Source organism: Pteropus alecto, unplaced genomic scaffold, assembly GCF_000325575.1.
Source record: "Pteropus alecto unplaced genomic scaffold, ASM32557v1 scaffold94, whole genome shotgun sequence".
NCBI lineage: Eukaryota > Metazoa > Chordata > Mammalia > Chiroptera > Pteropodidae > Pteropus > Pteropus alecto.
Genome location: NW_006437736.1, coordinates 10,438,730 through 10,461,746, shown reverse-complemented (window position 1 = coordinate 10,461,746; position 23,017 = coordinate 10,438,730). Strand labels below are relative to the sequence as shown.

The following is a 23,017-nucleotide window of genomic DNA, read 5'->3' as shown; positions in this document are numbered from 1 at the left end:
CAGTTGCCTTTGTGACTACTTTAACTCCTAGTCAGAACCTCCAGCCATGAAATTGGAGTACTCTCTTTTCTTTTCTTTTTTCTTCTCTTCTCTTCTCTTCTTTTTTCTTTCTTTCTTGTAGATTCTGGCCTTTAATTATTTACAATTACCTCCAATCAGAGTGTTTCTTGCAATTCCTCTGTCCTTAGATATGTTTTGTAGACCAATTGAGAGTAGAACAAAGTAAGTATATGCTTCAGTTGCAAACTGTTTATCAGCTTTTTAAAAAAATATTTTTTTGATTTCACTTAAATTCTCTTCATGCTATCTAGAGACCTCTTACTCAACATTTGGAGACTAGGCCTGAGTCTTCACTATGCTTTAGTAGCTCCTATTACTTTTCACAATAATGCCTCTTTGTTCTACAAACCCCATCAGGTTCATGCAGATTTATGCTAATGATTATTTACTATGCAAATACTTCAATTTAGTATTTAAAATAGAGGAAGCACTGATCAGCAGAGCAGAAATTGAAACATAGCTCATGCAGTTCTTAATTGTGAGACTTCATATATTTTAGTTAATCTCTCTGAGACATAGTTTTGCTTATGTAAAAGGGAAATCTTAGTAACTATCTTACAGAGCTGTGGTGAAAATTTAGTAGATGAAAGCTTTATAGACTTTGAAGTATTGTACAGATATTAGGCATATAGTGGTGACTGCTACCTGTACACCCAAATCTATTCTCTTCTTTTTCTGAGTAATGGAGTTCTATCTGGATCCAGCCTGGGACTGCACTTTCCAGCCTCTCTTGCAGCTAGGTGTGGCCATGTGTTTAAGTTTTTGCCAGAGGAATGAAAGAGGGAAAGATGCGTATCGTCTTTGCTTCATTTACCTTGCAGGATATCTCTGGCCCTGGACTTATTGGCGGAGTGAACTTGAAGACCAGGTATCATTACATCAGTTCCCTGAATCAAAGAAGGGGCGGAGCTGTCAGCTGATCTAAAACACTTGCCCTGGACCATTGCATGAGAGAAAAAGTAATTCTGTCATTTTTTGGAGCCTTCATACTTGTGGGTCTATCTGTAACAGCACTTTAGCCTACTGTAACTAATATTGGCATTACTTTTGAGTCCATTTTGATATAGATTCATAGAGTTATAGAGCTGAAAGGAGCCATAGAGGTCATGTCATTTTACATATAAAAACAACACTTGGAGAGGAAATGAATTTTACTTGGTCACAAATTAGTTACAGAAGTGAAATAACATCCAGTTTTTATTACCCAACTTTGCCTCTTTGTAAAGTAATAAATATATGGAATTGAATAGTACCTGAAAGATGGTACATGGAACATATGGATGGAACATATAAATAGATTCAGAAAGTACCTGTGTAAACTTTTTATAGCCCCTTTAGAAATGGCAAGTTCTGGTAGTGGCATTTTACCTAACATTTTACACTGTGATCAGGGTGGATAGCCAGGCCCTTACAGAACACTAACCCTGGGGATTCTTTTTCAATAGTCCTCGAACTGGATGGTCCATGCATCAGATAAAAGATTGCATACCCTGTTGGTTCTGTGTGAGAAAAAGGGTCAACCTAGCTGTGGTGCTGGGTATATTTTAGCCACAGCTGCTGAGAGTTTCTATGCTCAAAAAGATTGATCTAAAATTACTTCCAGAAACATAACCCAATGAGAGAAAGATGAGATTATGCTTTTAGCATTTGAACCAGAACACACTCTCATTCTGCTTTAAAAGGTCTTATGGGACCGAAAAAGCCCAGGGAAATAGAAGTTGCTGTTCTCATTAAAGGAAAGAGGTATTTTTATTCATTGTTTTTATTCACATCAGTTAATTTAACATGCCTTGAAGGGGCCTCTTCCAGGGTAGCAGTATTAAAGTAGCAACTTACTCACTGATTATAAACAAACATTAGTCAAGTTGACTTATAAAAGTTGGTGTGTGGTTAAAAAAAAAAAAAGAATTACATATCTTCTACCTGACAGATGGGATGAATCCCAAAGGTCTCTTTGGGCTGTGTGACAATATGCCATGTAAAAAACTTAGAATGGAATCCAGACTCTTTAACCGTGACTTGTAAATCTCTCCATGATTTGGCCCATACCTTCCTCTTGCCCTCATCTCAAGACCCTCCAACCTTGGCTCACTATTGAGAAGCCCCACTTGGCCTTTCTATTCTACAATCATAACCTCTTCCATGTGCCACAAGGTTCTGCACATGCTGTTAATATGTCCAGTTAATTCTATTCTTGGGTCTCAACTTAAAAATCACTTCCTTAGAGATGTCTTTCCTGACCACCCTCCAAAAGGAGGTTCATGCCACTCCTTTGTTCCTTCGGTTTATTTCTTTCAAAACACTTATAGAAATCACTATTTATTTTATTTATGTGTCTGCTTATATATATTTTTGCTGGGCATTAGTCTCCCCCACAAGATAGTGACCTAACTGGCTAATGACCCATTTTGATCATAAAAAAGGAGAAAGTTTAATCCAGGGAGTGTCTGAAAACTCCAAGCTGAGGCCAAGCTAGAGCTCTAGAAGGAGAAACAAAAACCAAGAGACTAGGATGGAAAGTGGGATTAGTGACCTGATAGTGTTTCCTTGGGCATGACAGACAGGCTGCGATAGACTCCCAGTGCAGATCAATCTCATACGAGAAGTTAAACAAGAAAACCAATAAGGTCAAGGACCTGAGAAGAAGTCAATTGAGCAGAAGCTAATTAGGACAGACTGATTTCCATGTCCAGCTTTTCAGCAGAGTATGTTGGCACTTCTAGGATAGCCAGCCCAAGACTCTTCTCAATATTTCTAAGGATCTGGATGACTGGATCTTAGGGTCTTAGACCCCGGAGCCAGTGACTTCACCTCCCTCTGAAGGCAGTGCTATTTGTCCTTTGGTCAGGCAACTGGACAGTGATTCGTTCTTCTGTCTTGTGTCACCCCTGGACAGTTCTTAACTCTAGGCACACATCAGAGCAATAGGACTTTTTCCTACAGCTCTGATAGCTGACTTCTCTGATAGTAGTTTTGTACCTTTGATCTAGAAGCAGCATGTAAATCTTGAGCTGCCCTTCTACCTCCCCCAAGTTCTGACTGTCCTATGACCCATTCATACATCAAAGCCCTCTTCAAGTTTTGATTCTTTTAATGAAAATTCACCTTTGGTTTCTTGGAGATGAATCCAAGAATGTTCCTGGTTTGTGGACTGCCCTCTAGTACAAATGATACTCTTTAGACTTTGACTTTCTGTTGTTATAGTAACGGCCTATGTCTTCTGGAAAGTTATATTTCCTGGGAATGCTGTAGTAAGGATCATAAGAGAAATTTAATTGGTCCCAACTCTATTTCAGACTTAAAAAAAATAAAACTTGTACCCACAACTGTATTTGTTTTCTTGCAATATAGAAGCCAGGAGAAATTGACAGGTAATAGAACCAAATCTTTACAAGAAGTGAGATATGTAACATGATGAAATCTGATATCTAGCATGTTCTACTTTACTGAAGCAAACATAGTGCTAACAATTTAACGGTACTGTGGTTATCAGCATAAATTGTGCAATAAAATATATAGGTATAATGGAAACTTCAAAAGCGTCAATTAGATGATAAATGATGTAAAACACAGTGGATTACTTTACTTAGCTTCAATGCTAACGTTTGTAAAATGAACAAAACAATGTGTTTATATGCAGGAACCCATATTATCATAAACATGTTTGCTAAAACAGAAAGCATAAATCGTAGTTAAATGTAGTGATGTCTGATGGTATGCTTGAATGTTTCTTTGTGATTAAATGTGAACAATTGCTCCTTTAAGGTAAAGGTCTGTGTATATGTAATTAATCAGATTGAAATGAAAGTGCAGACAGCTCATGCCATGCCTAGTTATCAGAATGATTGATTTTAGTCTGTGCTTCTAGGTGAAAAAATATCTTTTAATAATCCCAGCAGCCAAACCCCTGATATCACTGATAACTCAATGATTTGTGCGCATTCTGCATTATTGTGCCCATTTGCAGGTAGAGGGTCTATACAGTGATCCATTGGATCACAAAATTAGAACACGACAAAAATGACATCCCAATTTATGCAAGCGTTATGACTGCATAGTGCATTTCATCAGTGAGAGGTTTCAAATTGCTGCTGTTGTAGCTGTCATGGGCATGTTATTTTCTTTGGTTTGTGTGTAGGCAAGGCTGTCAAGCTTTTATCACACAAACTGGTGTTTTTGTGTACGGTAGCTCTCTGCCAGTCTCTGAATCGAGTTGTTATTAAGTCTTCAGCTTTAAGATAGTGCTTTACCAACTTGGTTGAATTACACTCAATCACAAACACCTTAATGTTTTACTGGGTATAGAAGGTTCAGAGCAAAACATGGAAGCAGCTCTGCAGTAAGTATTGGTGGGTTGCTGGTGGGGGCTCTTGCTCTGCATCACTGCAGAGGAAATGGTGTCATACTTGGAGTTCTCAGTTCTGGGACCTCTCAAAATGAAGGACCAAGGCTAGCAGGAGACCACTCATGTAAAACTTGGTTGTCTTCTCCATTCTGCAACCCCTGATTTTCCAGACCTAGGCGCTGTATCATCCACTTGTCAAAAACTTCAGCCCTGAGCCCTTCTGCCAAGGAAATGTTCTCTCTCACAGCTACCAAGCTGTTTGTTTCTGGATGCATGTAGATACAAAATACCTAGGGGATTTTATCTGGTGCCAACTCTCTTTCACATTAAATTTTGTTTTCTTGTATCTGAAATTGTTTTGGGTGCCATGCTATAAAGAAACCTGGAGAAATCGACAGAGTATTAGAGTCATGTCTTGGCAGGAAAGTAGTTAGATGTTCTTTATATTATGAAATATTATTTCTAACATGTTCTGCCTTTATGGAAAGAAATGTAATCCTAATACTTTATCTGTACTTTGATTATTAAGGTCTATTGTGAGGTATATATAGAGAGATATTAGGGAAATGTCAAATGCTGCAAATAACAGATCTAAACCACAATGGATTCATTTACTTATACTTGTTATAATTGTTATATTTGTAAAATGAATGAAGCAACGTATGCAGAAACCCTTTCTTAGAAGCTTTCTTACAATTGTGTCTGGCACAATACCTGGCCCACAGCAAGTACTCTATAAATAGAAGCCATTATTATTAGTAGTATTGTTATTAATATTATAAGCAAAAATGGAATACAATTACATGTACATTTATGTGGTGAATGGCCAAATAATGGATGCCAAAGCAACACAGAGGAAATGAGAGTTCATGAAGAAACCCGCATTGAAGGAGCCAGCGCACGCCTTCCAGAACTTGCCTGGCTTGGTTCTTAAGTCTCTTACATCAATCCTGACCTAAACCTCTGGGGCTGTGTTTTCCAATGCAGTAGCCACTAGCCACCCGTGGTTATTTAAATTTAAATTAATTAGCCACATTCCAAGTACTTAATAGCCACATGTGGCTGGTGGTTACTATACGAGACAGCACAGAGAACATTTCCATCATCACTGCCGTGATTTGTATTAAGCAGCGCTACTGTAGAGTAAACTCTGCAGAGAACCTGGGATCTGGAGCCTGAGGTCTGCAAAATATGGAGAAAACGATGCAATCAAATGAGTATCAGGCCTGTTTATGGAAATCAATTAGCAAGGAACTGAAAAAGAACAAAGTGTGACATGTAGATGCCTTTTAAAGGCCTTGCTCTGAGTGACTCCCTCATGGTGGGTAGAAATGTGCAGGTGTACAGGGGGGTCATCAGTCACCATCCATCATCACTTCTCAGCACGCATGGGAGGAGGGGCGGGGGAGCAATGGATCCTAAGGAGCTGCAATGGAAGGACAACCAACCCCCAAATGGAATTGTGCAAGAGGAAAGTAGTTTGTAACAAAATGAATCTGGGACCATGTGGGCTGTCTTAAAAGTGGCCTTTTCATGTATTTGAATTTAATCATGCTTCGAAGGGAGCAGACAAGGTACTGGTTACTCATTCTTATCCATCACGTCATGATGAATTGCACTCCATTTATTAATGACATTCACTTAATTAACCCCAAGAGAGGCAGGAGCTAACGTCTATCTTAGTCTTAACAATGACTAGAAATGCAACCAATGGCGTCGCCTTTAGAATAAGTGACTGGAATTAAATATGTGTGAGAGTGTGTTGATATTCTATCACAGAAACAATGTAAAAATATAAGCGACTTTTAAATGTTTATAGATTTTTCTCCACAGAATGTTCTTAACTTTCTTCATATTTTTCAAATAATTTAAGTCACTTCAGTTAGGGAAAGTTGTAACCAATACCACAATGAGATAGCACCTCACACCTATTAAGATGGCTTCTATAAAAAGGTGAGAATCCGTGCTGGCGAGGATGTGGAGAAAAGGGAACCCTGGTCGCACTGTTGGTGGGAATGTGAATTGATTCAGACACCATGGAAAAGGCTATGGCGATTCCTCCAAATATTAAAAATTGAATTACCATATGATCCCACAGTCCACTCCTGGGTTTATATCTGGAGGAATTGAAATTAGTACCTTGGAGAGATGTGTGTGTGCGCGCGTTCATTGCAGCATTATTCACAATAGCCAAGATATATATCTATCTACAAACACACACATACACACACACACACACATACACACACACACACACAAACACACTAAAATACTATTCAGCCATGAGAAAGAAGAAAATCCTGCCATTTGTGACAACATGGGTGGACCTTGAGGGCATTATTTAAGTACGATCAGAGAGACTAATACTATAAGATACCACTTATATGTGGAATATAAAATAGCCCAGCTTGTAAAAACAGATGTAGAATGGTGGTTACCAGGGCCTGGGGAATGAGGGAACTGGGAAGAGATTGTTTAAAGGTGTAGACTTGCAACAATAGATAAGTAAGTCCTGGAGCTCTAATACATGACGCAGTGACTATAGATAACAATCTGCAGTATGAACTTCAGAGTTGCTAAGAGAATAGATCTTAACTGTTCTTCCCCCCCCCGACACACACAAAATGATAATTATGTGACGTGGTAGAGGTGTTAATTAATGCTACAGTTGTATTCATACTGCAATATGTAAGTATCTTAAACTGACACATTCTACAACCTAAATTTACACAGTGTTATATGTCAATTATATCTCAAGAACTAAATGAAAAATGAAACGATACTCATTTATTATCTCATAGTTCTATAAGTCAGAAGTCCTGGAGGGCTCAACTGGGTTCTCTGCTTGGGTCTCTCCTTGTGGTTGTAGGGCTGAGGACCCTGTTTTCCTGCTTCCTGTCAATCAGGGCTCACTCTTAGCTTCTAGAGGCCACCCACATTTCTCATATAGCCTCCTCCATCTTCAAGCCAGCAGCAGAACGTCAGATCCTTCTCAGGTTTATAATCTCTCTGACTTCTTCTGTTACCAACCTGAGAAAAGTCTCTGCTTTTAAAGGATCACGTGATTAGATTGGGTCTCTCCAGATAATCTCCTTTTTAATAAGCTCAAAATTAACTGATGGATAACCTTAATAACATCTGTAAAATACCTTTACATTTTGCCACGTAACGTAGCATAATAGCTCGTCGTGTTCACATTTGAAGAAATTGGGAATATTTTAGGGAAGCATTTTGGAATTCTGCCTACCACGCTATCTCTAAAAATTTTTAATCCTACATCGTCCAAGCCTACAGAGAGTGCTCTTCTATAAAGATTTTTATGTCTCTCTCTTCCTTCAGCAATCCTTTCCTGATATCTAATGTTGGCTTCTCTTGCTGCGATTTAAACTCATTGCTCTCAGTTTTGTCTGTATTCTTCTGAACTCAGGTTTCATCTTAGTGCCTGGAGACAGTGGGCTATTTCTAGAGCCTGTCGCTCATCTCGGTGCACTACTAGCATTTTTTCTTCGTGATGCAGAAAGAAGAGGCTGACATGGGAGAATGGAGACCAGTTATTTTACTACCCCTCACAGGTGCTTTGATGGACTGCTGTCTAAAAATAGGCAATGAATCTTCTCACACATTTATCAGTGGGCACCAGGGGCAGGGTTGGGGCGGGGCGAGAGGCAGAGGGATGGAGCAATCCCGCCTTCATCTCTTAGTTGCAGCCTCTGTTCAGGGTATTTGTAGAGAGCCATCTCAAATGAGGTTGACCTTTCTTCAGTGCCTCCCCTTTGTGGTGAATTTAAGTGACTTAGGTGGTTATGGCAATGCTTTTTGTAGTGATTTTTATTATACAAGGAAATAAGATAAAACTGGAAAGTACAGATGATCCAGTAGATAAGAATGAACATTGCCACAATCCCGTCATCCATGGATAACCACCATTAGTACTGGGTTGTATATCCTTCTAGATATTGTTGTATGATATGTGAATAAATTATTTTTAAAAGGATATTGTACAACATTTAACAATTTATAGTGAAAACTTTTGTGTCAATAAAGGTATTTCTATGATGCCATTTCAAATGGCTGCCTCCTAATATTCCCTTTTGTGAGTACACCAGTATTAATTCAGTTATTTCAGCTAAACATTTAGATTGTTTCCATGTCTCACTTTTATGAAGAATGCTTCAGTAAACATCTAAGTAGCTAGATCTTTGAGCATCTTCTTAATTATATAAGTTAGAATAAGGATAAGCTGCTAAAAGTGAAATTGTTTGGCTAGAGCATACATACGTATTGAAATACTTCTAAATGTATTGGCAGTGTCTTCTAATTGTAAAATTCTTGATAATTAATGTGATATCATGGTAAAAACACTGGATTAGTGGTAAAAAGGATGAGCTTGAGCTCCTCTCTCCTCGCTTTCTAGTTCTATAATTTTGATCAAATCAATATCCCTGGTCCTCAATGTCCTCATCTGTAAAACAGAATAATAATATTCACTCTATCTACTTCTTATGTAAAGGCTGTTTGCAGATGAAGAGAGATGGGTTATGGGGTAAGAACTTTGAAAAATTTTAAAGTTATGAATAAATATAAGGCATTCATTTATCCCTTTCTCCTAAACAAGGGCAGCGATCGTCAAGAAAATAGTTCATAATGTCCCCATTGAATAGACCAATTTCTGACAACATCACATTGCACTAACATCCCCCAAGAGCAAACTGTGGATTTGATGGCACTCCATTGAGTATTCCACTGGCTCTAGTCCTGATCCAAAAGTGTACTTGCATATTTGTGTGCCTGAGCCTGTGCTTGTGTCTTTTCTTGCACAGTAATGCCTATGACTTGGAAAGTCTGTTCTGTATGGTTACTGTATTTTATTTTTTTTGTCACCTTGCTTTTTCAGGCTGGCTATTCCCTCATTCCCCTGCTGATCTATTATGTTGTCTCTGAAGTTGTTTTTATTGGTACTCATAGGTGGCATTTAGCACTCATATGGCACTTTTCATCTTGAAAACACTTTATAGACATTAGCTAATTAATTTTCACATCACAGCATGATAGGTAGGTAGGGAGCTAATCTAAGCATTTGAGCTTTGGCCATGGAAGGTGTGTTGCAAGTTCAATAAATTAATTTTTGTTATTCTTTGGAGGAGGAAGAGATGGTTATCTAATTTGTCCCAAGCAGTAGAACACATGTACATTATAGTTGCAATTCAAGCCTAATCTTATACTTAGTTATATCACAGGCCTTCTTTCTGGTTCTGATACAGCTTACTCCCCAAAACAGTGTTATGGTGTGTGTGGGGGCGGGGGGTGAAACTGACTAGCTGGAAGAAGCAGGGGGGAGCAACATAATTGGCACTTGAGTCACTTTCTTCTTTTCTTTCATTTTTGAACAATGGCACTTATTGAAATGAACCTGATGAGAAGTTTGACGATATTTCAGAGGGGCCTCCAAGCTTATGAGAGAGAAGGATGAGAAGCAGCAGGAGGCAACGTCTCATACGGGACAAATATAGATTATAATGGGATTTGGGTTTGGATTATAATTTGCTTTTGAAATCTAAGAGTCTCTCTCTTTGGTAAAGTAATGATATCTCTCTTGCTTGGGCAGATGGGAAAGCACTGAGGATAAAGAAGTCTTGGCTTGACTCTCATGGACTGTACCTAAAGTGAGGGAAGAGGACAGGTAGAGGAGGATTGAGGAGCTGAAACCCTGGATTTTGTTCTTTAGTCCCTGGGCCTCCCCAGAGCTGATAAAGATTTCCCATCTACCCTCTGATCTTGAGGTACTAATCGGGGTTTCCAACACTGATATCAGAAAAGATAATACTAGTAAAACTGGTTGTTATGAACAAAGGGAGCTTGGTCAGGATTTTCCAGAATTCTTCCTGAGTTCATGGTTGGAACTCAGGCAATGATGGGCTCTACCCCACAGGCATTCTCTCTTCAAGAGACGAAATTGAATGTAATGGGAGAATCAAATTCTTGTAGGAGATTATCTGATTCAGTTTCCTGTGTCCTGAAGTGTGGTCAAGATTCGCAATCATAGAAATTTAGATGACAAAACTTTTAGAGTTGTTGGTGGGGTTGCTAGTAGAAGGGGAAGCCAGAAAGAACAAGTCCTGAGGTTTTATCTGTTTGCCAATATCTCTTCTCTGGTAGTCAGATTTCCCTGGTCTCTATAATTTCTCATGCCAGTGGGTGTCAGTCTGAACACTTAAGCAGATGGCTTAAGAAAGAAGAGAGATTTGACATTTAGCTGTTAATTTATTTTATGACGTGGGCTGCCATGTATTTATTATACATGAGGTAAATAAAAGTGATGGACTAATTATGAAAATGTGCACTGAGTTCCAATTATTCTTGGATTATGTGTTTAATATTTTGAAGTATTCCAATTACAGGGAGATTTGTCCCTGCAGCAAACTTTTTTTATTTGTGGAATTCCAACTTTATCTGGAATGAGGCTCAGCTGATTTTGTTCTAAGTAAATGAACGTCTTAGACTTTCTAACACAATTGGGATTTTTTTTTTCCTGGTTGAATCATACTTTAGACTTATATTTTTGACAGCCTATTTCACAGTTGACTGGCCTTCCCCTCTCAATCCGAGATTCTGGTCCACTTTCAAATAGAAGATCCACATTTGTTATCATAAAAGGGCAATCTTGTCTTTTTAAAAAGATCACTTCTGGTTAATTCAAGATCTGTAACTCGTTTTGGTCTATTAACTTTCTCATATTTCTTTCAAGAACAATTTTATTTGGAGAGGAATGGATCAACAGCAAAATGGTTTAACATTATCCAAATGTCTGGTTAAAAATTATATATAAATTCTAAAAAGCAGAAACAACTAAGTTCTTTCAAACTTGGATCGACAGTAATAGAAGCACTAGAAAGTTTGAAAACTGGAGGATTGTTTGTGTCTAAAGACTTAATGAAACTCAATTTTGTTTTGTTTTGGATTCATATTCTAATTTTATGCTAACTACACAACACAGAGCCATCCTTCTCAATTTCATAAAAATTTGAAATTTTATAAAAATGGAAATTTTTTGTTTGTTTGCTCTTCAGTTATTGCCTCTAATCCAGAGCTTACCAATTTCATTTTGATCTTTTGCAAAAAAGTGATCTTCATATAATGAAGCATAGTAGCTTTATTACAGAGGAAAATACTGTGCATTTTATGGTTTGAGCATTATATCCATAAGTGGTTACATTAGTGTTATATGCTTATATGTAATCGCATTCCAAAAAGTCATCTGAGACAGCTTATACAAATACATAAACCAAAATAGGCAAATTATAAACGAGTTATAAATCAGGAACAGAGAATTATAGACAGAATAGAAAGACAAAACTTGGGGAAGAGTTTGAACATAAAGAAGAGGACACAGTTGCTAAAGATGAGCCACAAGTTTACTTTGCGTTTTTTGGTATCCAAATGAAGAGAGAAGCAGGATCAATTCCATATGACAAATGATCTACAAGGAACAAACATACCTGTTCCTTGGGGTAAATAAAGCTTTTTTTCCTCCTAATTAACTTTTCCTTGTGTTTATATTAGTATGTTACTATATAAAAATATTAATACATCGATATATTTTTTGGAATAATTCTTCATACAAGTTTTATTTTTATGTCATTTTTGTTCCATAACAAAACCCAAGCATAGTGGCTTAAAACAACAAACATTAATTATTTCTCTCTCTTCCATGGTTTGACTTGGTAATTCTTATGGTCTGGGCTGGTTTGGCTGGGACAGGGTGGTGTAGGATGGTCTGAGCTAAGAATTCTAGGGTGGCTGGGTCCTATCTCTGCATGCTTCATTATCTTCCAGAAGGCTTATCAGGCTCATTCATATGGTGGCAGAAAGGTTCCCAGTAACAAGAGAGAGGAAATTCCAATGCGCAAACACTTTTTCAATGTTTGCTAATGTCCTATTGGCCAAAGTAAGCCTTAGGGCCAACACAGATAGATGCAAGGAATGGAGAAAGAGACTGCTTCTCTTGAGGGCGAGAGCTGCAAAGTCCTATTGCAAAGAGACATGGATGTAGAGAAAGGAGAAATCCTTGTGGCTCTTTTTACAGATAATTTCCCAAAGTTGGGAATCAGCCCTTCTCTTTATCACTCCCCATCGATCATGAAGGTGTAGATTAAGCCTGGAGTAGAAAAGGACATCGTGTCTGCTATCAACTGTTGCCTTCAGCTCTGAAGGTATCCTTCAACAGACATGATCTGTGATAACTGGTGGGATTCTTTTAAACACTTTTCCTTGAAGTGAGCACAGGGGTAAGCTTTCTCAGTAGAGGGCACTGGAGGGACATTGTAAAACAAAGAAGCTTTCTGCAATCTCAGATGGGCTAAGGGGTCAGCAGTGTGGGTGCGAGAACACCTGTAGAGCAGGCCCTAGCCACAGGCCCAGGGACCATCTGTGACTTTGCAGCCTCGGCCCGGTGATAAACTTTCCACAGATCTTTCCATGTGGAGACCAGAACTCTGTGCAACCTACAAGCCACTGTCTACAGCCTGGAGTCCCACTCTAGCTATTATTCCTTCTACAAGCACTTGCTCCTCCTCTCTTCCCCCACACCCCCTCAACTCTCACTCCAATCATGATCTGGAGGCTTGTACTCCTGCCCCTCCAGTATCCAGACTCCTACTACACACCCATGTCACTGGTTGCTGATCTTCTGCTCCTCTGCCTGCTCTCCACAGAGTTGCCTAGTGTTTGTCCCACAATTCCAGACCAGCTCTGGCTGTGTTAAGCTAGCCACCTTCTCTGCTCTCCAGTAGCCAAACCACCCCTTCTCTGATGAAGTCTGAATCCCTAGAAAGTTTGTCCTTCCTTAGGCGATCTCCCTCAGATTTGAGGTATGTTAGAGAGTTTCCTTTGTTTTATAGTTTTTCTTTAATCAAAAATAGTAATCCTTAAGTTAAGTTCCCCCTACCCAACCTTCTGTGTGGTTTCCATCTCCTAGTAAGACGCAGACAGCAACAGACTTGATATAGAGAAAATGGAAAAGCCGAACGCTGTCCTCCTAATTTTGGTGAACAAGTGGGAAACTCAGGTAGGTGGGAAGGGGAAGAAAAGAAAAAGGAATTGGGGGAAGAAGGGAAACAGAGATAAAGGGTACTGATAATTTCTCTTCTCCTTCCCCGCTAGAGCAGAAGCTAGGGAGGTATGTTTTGGGCATTAAAACCACCCAGGCAATGTAACTGGAACTCTCATACATTATTGGTCAGAGCATATCACAGCATAAAATCTTTGACAAACATCTGGCAGTTTTTTTTAAGTGAAACTAAAAATATGAAAATCCTATGACCCAGAGATTTCAATTCTAGGAATTTACCCAAGAGAAATCAAAACATATGTCTACAAAATGATTTGTACAGGAATGTGTAGAACATCTCTTTCATAATTGGCCTAAACTGGAAATAGCTTAAATGTTAATCAATAAGAGAATTGACAAAATGTGGTATATAAATACACTGAAAAACAATTTAGTAATAAAAAGGATGGACTATTAATATATGTAATAACATGGATGAATCTTCCAGACATTTACCTATCTGTCTATCCATTCATTCATCTATCTTATATTTATGATGTATTTCAAAGTAAATACAGACATCTGTATACTTCCTACTAAATATTTAAGCATACTTATTACTAACTGGTTCTATTTGTTCATAGTTATGTGAAAGAAACCTTACACAAAAGAGCACAAATAGTATTGTTCCATATGAAGTTCTAAAACAGGAAAATCTAATCTAGGGTAGATAAAAATCAGAACATTCGTTGCCTCTGGGGAGGTGAAGGTGGCAATTGAGTAGGAGAGGACCTGAGGTAATATGCTGGGGTGGTGGTCATGTTTTGATATCTTGATAGAAGTTTGGGCAACACAGAAATAAACATGTGTATGCATTTGTCAATATGTACACTTCAGATCTGTATAATTATTGTATGTAAATTTTATATCAAAAGAAAAAACATAAACAACTATAACTAGTTAATGATAAGTATGTTGATGGATAGATAGATAGATACCTGATAAAAGGAAAGTATATTTAAATGTTAATGGTAGAAACTCAATAGTGAGTATATAGGTATTCACTATAAAATTCTCCCAACTTTGCTGTATGCTTAAAATTTTCATAAGAGAAAATCTTTTAAAATGGCCAGTAAAGTATGGGGAGCCACAGAGCCTTCAGTCTAAGAGCACATTTTCCCTGGCTACCAGGGGAAGACTGCAGATCACTAGGCGAAGCCACAACAGAGCCACCTCCACATGGCATGGGTTGAGGGCACTGAGGCAGCAGCAGAAAGTGTGTAGATAGATATGTCCAAGGCAGAGTGTGGTGTTCTTATGCAGAAGTTTTCATGTGCTCCAGGATGGGGACATGAAGGTGCTAAAGGTGTCTGCAGATGACAAAGTTTAGGGGTCAGGGTAAAGAGGCCATCATAAGTGGGCAAAAGACCCAAGACTTGGGGCAAAAGGCCCACACAGTGGGTGTTAACATGATGTTCAAGAGCTAAGGATCAGACAAACTCAGAGGTCACCTATTCATTCATTCATTCATTCATTCATTCATTCATTCAAAAATCACTTATTGATCACCCATTATGTGTTATACAGTGCTCTAGGTGCTGGAGATATAGCAGGCAACAAAACAAATTGAGTCCCAATGCTTTAAAAGCTCATATCCCAATGGGGGAGAAATAGACAACAAATAAGCAACAGGAGAGAATATATCAGATGGTGATAGATGCTATGGAAAAAATAAAGTGATGGAGGAGGATAGGGAGTATCAGAATAGAAGAATTTGTTTTTTATATAGGGTGGTCTGGGAAGGACTCGCACATGAGGCAATATTTAAGCACAGATCTGAAGAGTATGGAGGAGGAAGCCATATATGACTTCCTAGGGAGGAGTATTTCAGGTTAAGGGAGCAGCAAGTACAAGAGGTAGGAGTTTGCTTGCCATCTTTGCAGAAGAGTTAAGAGCTCAGTTTGACTTAAATCAAAAAAGAAAGAAGTAGTAGGTGAGATCAGAGAGGTGGTAGGAGACCAGAGATAAGCACTTAGGCTTTTTGACTCTGAGTACAATGGAAAGGTTTGAGAGAGGCATGAACATCAAAAATAACAGTTTAAACGGATCACACTAGCTGTGTGCAAATAGACTGAGAGCCAAAGGCGGAAGCAGGGAGGCAAATTATAGGGCCTTTCCATTAAACCATGTGAGAAATAGTGGCAGCTTGGGCCAGGTATAAGAGCTGATAAGAATTGGTCAGGTTCTGGATATATTTGAAGGAAGCGCCAACAGGGATTTACTTACAGATGCAAGTAGGATCAGAGAGGAGTTGAAAATAACTCCAAAGTTTATAGCCTGAGCACCTGGAATGATATACATTCCATGGCAAGTGTATAAGATGGACATATTTGGGGGCAATAATCAGGAATTCAGGAATGGACACGTTAAACCTATGTTGACTTTTAGACATGTCGGGTGGAAAGTCAGACAAATGAGCTATGGAGTTCCAGAGAGGCCTGATCTATAAATATAAATTGGAGAGTTACTGTATATCAGTGCTATTTAACACCATGGAGCTAGTAAGATCACCTAAAGAGTAAATATAGATAAAGAAGAGAAGTGAATAAAGTACTGAAGCCTTGGGACTGCAATGCTGAGAGGTTAGGGAGATCAGAAGCAACTGACAGAAGAGACTAAGAAGGATTGGTTAATGAGGAGAACCAAGAGAGAATGGTGGTGTTATGATCTGAACATTGACTTGCATTCAAAGGTTGAAGCCTAATCCCCATTGTGTTGATATTTGGAGATGAGGCTTTTGGGGAACTAGGTCATGAGGGTAGAGCCCTTGTGAATGAGATTAATGCCTTTATGTTAAAAGGAGGAGACATGGAATGGATCTCTCTCTCTTTCTCTCCCTCTCCATCCCTCTCTCCCTTCTTTCCTCCCTTTCTCCCTCTCCTCTCTGCCATATGAGGACACAACAACAAGAAGATGGCTAACTACAAACCAGGAAGAAGGTTCTCACCAGAACCCAACCACGCCGACACTCTGATCTTAGATTTCCAGCCTCCAGAATTGTGAGAAATGTTTGTGTTTAAGCCACTCAGTCTATGGCATTCTGCTATAGCAGCCTGAGCTGACTAAGATAGGTGGCCAGAAACCAAACGAAGAAAGTGTTTGAAGGAAAAGGGAGTAATCATTTATGTCAAATGTTGCCAATGATCCAGAGAGCAGCACTGTCCAGTCACTTTGTAACAGAGACCAACAAGGATCAAGAGGATGCTCTGTGTATCCAAGACCCTTGCTGTCACTCCATGAGTTACTTAAAAACACCCTCTGAACAACACGTATCCAGTCACCCCTTGGAAGTAGTATGGTGAGGTTGAGGAGATCCACAATACCAAGACATGGCATTTAGTGAAAGGGATTGATGAAATCATTTCATTGGATTAATTTTTCCTATTGGATTAAAAGGTTCTGCCCAGCAGGAAGAAGCTCAGAGGGAGGAAGAGGTATCAAGTAAATAAGTAAATGAAGCTGAATTTTCTTTACACATTTGAATGTGTGATAAGTAATTAAATGACCTCACCTCATTAATAAATAGTCACATTCTGAAGGGTCTATTTCTATTGCACTTGACTAAAATATAATTTTCACTTTTAAAAAGATAATTATTAGTATGGACCCAAGTTTAATGTGTGTATTAATTGTAAATGAGATGCATAACTTGCAATAACACAGAGGTGGTTCAAATGTATACGCAACATACAGGAGAGTGCTGGGCAGTCAATAAATATTTGGTAATTAAATAAATCAGGTTACATTTTAAAGTTGTTTTTTTTTTTTTCTTGAGATTTTCACTCTCATGGATGAGATCAATACACATAACTCTCTTAAAGGCTGTCCTGGTTGTTTTCCTGGCAATATAATGTCCATGGCAAAGTTGATAATAAATGTAGTTCTTAAACCTGCAGAGAAGAGTTTTTAAAAAGGAGTGACTAATTAAGCATTCTTTAACCAGGTCTTCGGATTATTCGTATGACAGAGTTTCTGTCTGTAACAACCTCTTGGAATCACAGAGTGTCAGAACTCGCCCTATTACTTTCAGATCAGGAGACCAAGGGCCAGAAGGACTAAAATTGTACCAGGTTAATGGTTAGAGAAAAGCAGTTGTGGTTCTTGCAATAGACTATCTAGTTTTTCTTCCAATACCGTATCAAAGATCCTAAGTTCATAACCTGTGCTCGTATTTTTATGAACACACATTTTAATTTATTTTAAAGACACTCAAAAATTCTGATGTGTGGGTGAAAGAAACGGGACTGAGAAATCGTCGCAATTTACAAAATGTATCTATTTAGTGTTTATTTTTCACATTCCTTGACCTGCAAAAGAAGTCAAGGAGATCTATCCTATAGAGCAGTGATGAAGAACTCAAATACTTACAGGATCCAAACCTTTTGTAAAAGTGAGCAGGTTACCAGAGGACCGTGGCCAAAAAAAAAGGAAAAGAAAAAGGAAAAGAAAAAGAAAAAGGAAGTGTGTGCTGGTGAAATGGAGAGGGTGATGGTCAGTTCCAGCCAGTTTGTGCAGGCCCATTGGTGCCCCACCTTCTAGTTTTTCCAAAATGCTTGATTTCTGTGAGAAATCACCACTTTTATGTATCAGCCGCTGGATTTGGCCAGAGGCTTCCTCTTTGCAACTCTGTTATAGAGGTTTGAGGTTATTCTGCAATCTCTGTCGATACATAATTTTCATTAAGGAGCTACTATGGGCTTAGCATTATAGTAAACGCTACAGGGATGAGGAGAAGAGAAACCTACAGTAATTTAGAGCATCTTCCGAGAGTTCCTAACTCAGGTAGGAAGACCAATATATGTGTGTCTATGCACGGAAATATACGAGAAATAACTAGGGAGGCATGTAATCGATAGATTGGGTGGTATACACTGTAGATACTATAGGAATTCACAGGCTCATTCGTAGAAACAAATTGGGGTGTGGGCTGGTTATGGATGTATTATCTCTCAGTTCCAAATACATATTTTTTTTGCTTGATCTGTGAAAATGGACCTGTGCCCTTTAAATATTTTTCCTTTGCCAGCTGGCATGATATCAAGCTTAGGTATTGTAGGAGGAGAGGGTTTTGCTTCCTGGTTCTGGTATGCTAGCTTGGCTGGCTCCTTCAGCTGCTGTCTGCTGCCCAGTTTTTCCAGTTTCCAGCTCCTTCAGTGCACAGCAGCCAGCGGAGTCCCCTGCCGTCCACCTGGGGCAGTTTTGTAGTGGATGCCTCCAGGGAGACGTCTCCTAGTGAACAACTTTCCTGAGTCCCTACACAATGGATTTCTGGAAAGTTCCAGAGGGAGGATTTCTGGCAGGTTCCACTAGCGTGACACCACCCTGCCACATGAGCCACAGTTGTGCCCTCTCCAAGGTCCAAACCTCAGCCCAAGAGCCTCTCTCTTGGGTGCCAACCCCTTGTTACCCTAATCCCTTGTTATTGTTAATATTCTTATATTAAAATTTCCCTATTAAAATTTTCGTGTGATTTTGGTTTCCTGATTGGACCAAGAGTGATATAATTGTGTCCTGTGCCCCCAGCTCATCATGACTTCTCCAGGGGCCATGTGCGGGCTGCAGAATATACTCCTTTGTTCTTTCCCCACTACAAGAATATGGTTAGAGTGGGGGTATCCACTTTGGTTCTCAAACTCCTGGTGATCAGTTTATAGAGCAGGTATTTCATCAGAGCCCTTCCTTCAGGTTCTTAAAACTTGAGATGGGGTGATAGAAATATTACATATTGAAGCTGTAATGGTGTTTACATATTGGTGCATAAATGTATCAGTACTCATTAAGATGTGCGCTCTAAATGGATGCATTTGTTGTATGTAAAGTAAAAAACCAAAAACCAAAAACTCATTCTCTGGGATCTAGGTTAGGAATATAAACTCAGAACTGCCTGAGGCCTTAGTTCCAGCCTGGTGGGGAAGGCCAGCATGAGAGAAGGAACTGACAAACAAACAGGTGAGGATGAAAGACAATGAGAGGGAAAGTTTGCAGGTTCTGGTCTCTGGTTTCTTTTGTTTCCAAAAGTGGATCTACTGCCCCCCCCCCTTTTTTTTTTGCTATTTGCTCTTGTAAACTAAGAAATTCTCCATCTTGCATAAACTAGTTCAATTTGATTGTCTTTTACTGGTAACTAAATATTTAATACAAAAAGAAAAGGTCATTGCGGGCTGAGCTAATCAGTGTGTGCAGACTATTTTAGAGGTGAGAGTGAGCTGGATCCTGTAGGGCACATGGAGAAGAGGTAGCAATGCACTGGAGATGGCAATGTAAAGAAAGCACAGTGGGAAATAAGCAAATAAGCACAGGTGTGGCATTTGTGGAGACAGGTCCACAGAGCATGCAGCAGTTCAGAGTAGAGACTTTGAAATCAGATTAATTTGGGCATCCATCTTAGCTTTGCTGTTTTGAGTCTAGGGTCCTGGGGTAGAGTCCCAGCATCTCTGAGTTTTATATAATTGTTGCAAGGTTTAAATGAGATTATGTATTTAAAACATCACAGTGATTGGTGCAGTAGTAGAAATCATAGTAACACTAGCAGTGGTAGTCATTTGTGGTTGTAATTATTGGGAAAGAATACTTAAAGATATGATTATTTTATTCCAAATGAATAATTGGTATAATTGACACCATTCTCTAGATAGTCTAAGGAAAATTATTAACCAAATTGTAATCACTTAGAAAAGAATAAGTGAGTCCTAAGAGTCAGCTATGGCCTACCAAGAACAGGTCATGCCGAATTAATTCCCCATCGCTTTTGTTAGCTTTATGAGGTGGAGGAAGTAGGGAAATTTTACCAACACCTTCTGTCCTTTATGAAAGGCACTCGTTCAAGTTACTATAGAGCCTGACTTGAATACTTTAAGTCAGGGGATTCCCTTTTCCCAGAATACCCTAGATTTCTCATCAGCTCTGTCTATTTTGAAAAAACCTTTTATTTTATTGACCTGAAATTTCTGTATTTGCATCTTAGTTCTGGTGTTTGGGTGTGCACAATAAGAAGACTGTTTCTTCTTCCTTCTACTACTTGAAGATCCCTCTTACGTCTTCCTTCAGATATATTCTCTTCTGTTACATCAATCCTCAGTTCTTCACACCCCTCTTTAGTTAAAATAATTTCTACACATGTCCATTTGTCCTCTTTAGTGTTTTATTTGGCCATGTCCCTTCTGAAGTGTGGAAACTCTTAGACTTGGTTGTGATATTTCTGATGTTTTCAGACCTCTGTGGATTGCAGGACTGATACATAGAATGCTTTAATATTTTTATCTTATGATTTCAGTATTAGTAACATTTTAAAGGAGCTATGTCACATTGTTGACTCATTTTGAACTCAAAAAGCACAGAATCCAACTGTACCATTTAAAATTCTCCCTTCTAAATTTAAATCTATAGCTGTGCTATAACTATTGATTTTTTTTTACCTAAAATGTAGGGTTTTACCATTATACTTCTTGTTAGTTTCAGCACAGTAACCCAACCTGTCAAAAGCTTGATCCTATCATCTGTCATGTTAGTTATCCCTCCCGGCTTCATTTTATCCTCAAATTGGATTTGCATGATCCTACATCATAAGCCACTGACAGGAGTGTTGAATAGGACAGAACCAAGTGTGGAGCCCTGAAGCATGTCTTAAAGACTTCCTCCTACATTTACATAGTTTTATTAATTGGTACTCCTTCAGTAAAGTGTTTCAACCAGCTAAGAATTTTCTTATTTGCATTCTAGTCATCTTCTCACATAGCTATTAAAAACTTCTTTGGAGTTATGAGAAGCACCTAGGTTCTGGTTATATTAGTCAAAGTTCTTCAGAGAAACAACATTAATAAATGTGTGTGTGTATATATATTCAACTGATTAGATGAGGCCTACCCACTTTATGGTGGGTTATCTGCCTTGCTCAAAGTCCACTGATTCAGATGTTAATCTCATCCAAAAACACTTTCGCAAAAAACATCCAGAATAATGTTTCACCAAATATGTGGACACCATGGCCCAGCCAAGTTGACACATAAAATTAAGCATCACACTGGTGTTGGACATATCTGGCCTGCCATGAAGGCTGCCAAATTGTTCAGGCCGCATTCTTCACAAAGGCACTGTGCTGAGGAAGTGAGTGGGCACTGAACTGTAGTCAAGGTACTACTCACCAAGCCATGTACCCCAGACTCTGCCAGCATCTGCTAGCAGGAAGGGCACTTTGTACTAATTAGTGTGTAGGCACAATCTATTTATGAAGCCATGTGCCCTTGGGCACTTTTTTCCTAATTTGCACAAAACCTCTGAACAGGCAACCTTCAATTTTACACTTGGATTCTAATTCTGACTCAACTTCTCAGTAGCTACATGCCCATGGGCTGTCATTTATTTATATGAAGCCAGTTTTCCTCATCTGCAGAATGGGATATATATCTGGTTGTGAGATGTAGATCAAATGAGTTAACACTTATGAAACGCCTGGCCGTCTTGGTGTCTGGCACACAGTGGTTACGTAGGGTGATGGTGTTGTACAGCATCTCACTAATCTACATCCTGGTATTCCCTCCAGAAGTGACTTCTCAGCATGTTCTCCATCCCAAGTGTTTCTTCTTTATGTGGCTTACCTATGGATTCCATTTAGAATCGTTGACTGATCTGAACGACCACAAGGGCTGCTTTCAAACATTTAAACAAGAGACTCAGACGCTGAAAGTCCTTGTCTGGCTTTAGGTAAGGACTGTTAGACTTGAGGGACAGTGAGACGAGTCCATAAGTTCCCACTGCCTGGAGCACACAGCTGGCAAGTCTAATTTTAAGTCCTCGCTGAAGCCCCTTTGACATCATAAACGCAGAATGTCCTATTTCATCAAAACAATGCACTCTGGAGGGATGATAAACAGATGACAGCCATGCAGCTTTCCCAAATGGAGCAGAACACATGGTCACAAATAATGTTTATAAATAATAGTTGTACAAAGAAATGCTGAATTGGGAATGAATAAATAACAAGACTTTTTTCCCTTTAATTAAAAGGACTTGGCCGACCTAAAATATCAAGGTATCATTTGCCATCGTAGAGGAAGACACTTGGAATTGAGCATTAAATCTTTTCTGATAATTTCACAGCAGCTTAAAATCTCAAACATATAACGTTTTTTAGCTTGACGCTCCCTCCAATAAAAGAATGATGCTTTAAATAAATCAAATTTGAATGAGTAGAGAATAAGAAAACATCTTACATGGCTGGATTTTTATAAAAGTCACAATTCGAAAACAGCTGAGTATGTAGTTCCTCTGTAGAGTGTGATGTAGAGTGTATTCCTTCTCCAATAGACTCTGCTCCAGATTAATTTCACATTTTTCTGAATAAAGCATGTTTGCATTCTTACAGTCTTTCTTCTTGTCCCTCCTCTTCCTCTTCTCTACAGAAAAGCAGACTTGACAGTGACAGTGGTGTCCGTGCACAGCTGGCAGAAAGAAATCCAAAAGCTAGTAAATCAGGTCTGTTTTCTTTTCAGTAATTCCTTCCAACCCAC

General features: G+C 38.9%; 1 long non-coding RNA gene across 2 annotated transcripts in view; it reads left to right on the top strand.

Moving 5' to 3' along the window:
- LOC112481871 overlaps nucleotides 1-23,017 on the top strand; it is a 320,221-nt gene that overhangs the window by 291,888 nt on the left and 5,316 nt on the right. For both annotated transcript variants that reach the window (XR_003047066.1, XR_003047064.1), the window contains one exon: nucleotides 22,910-22,982. This is a non-coding gene — a long non-coding RNA (uncharacterized LOC112481871). The remainder of the gene's footprint in view (nucleotides 1-22,909; nucleotides 22,983-23,017) is intronic.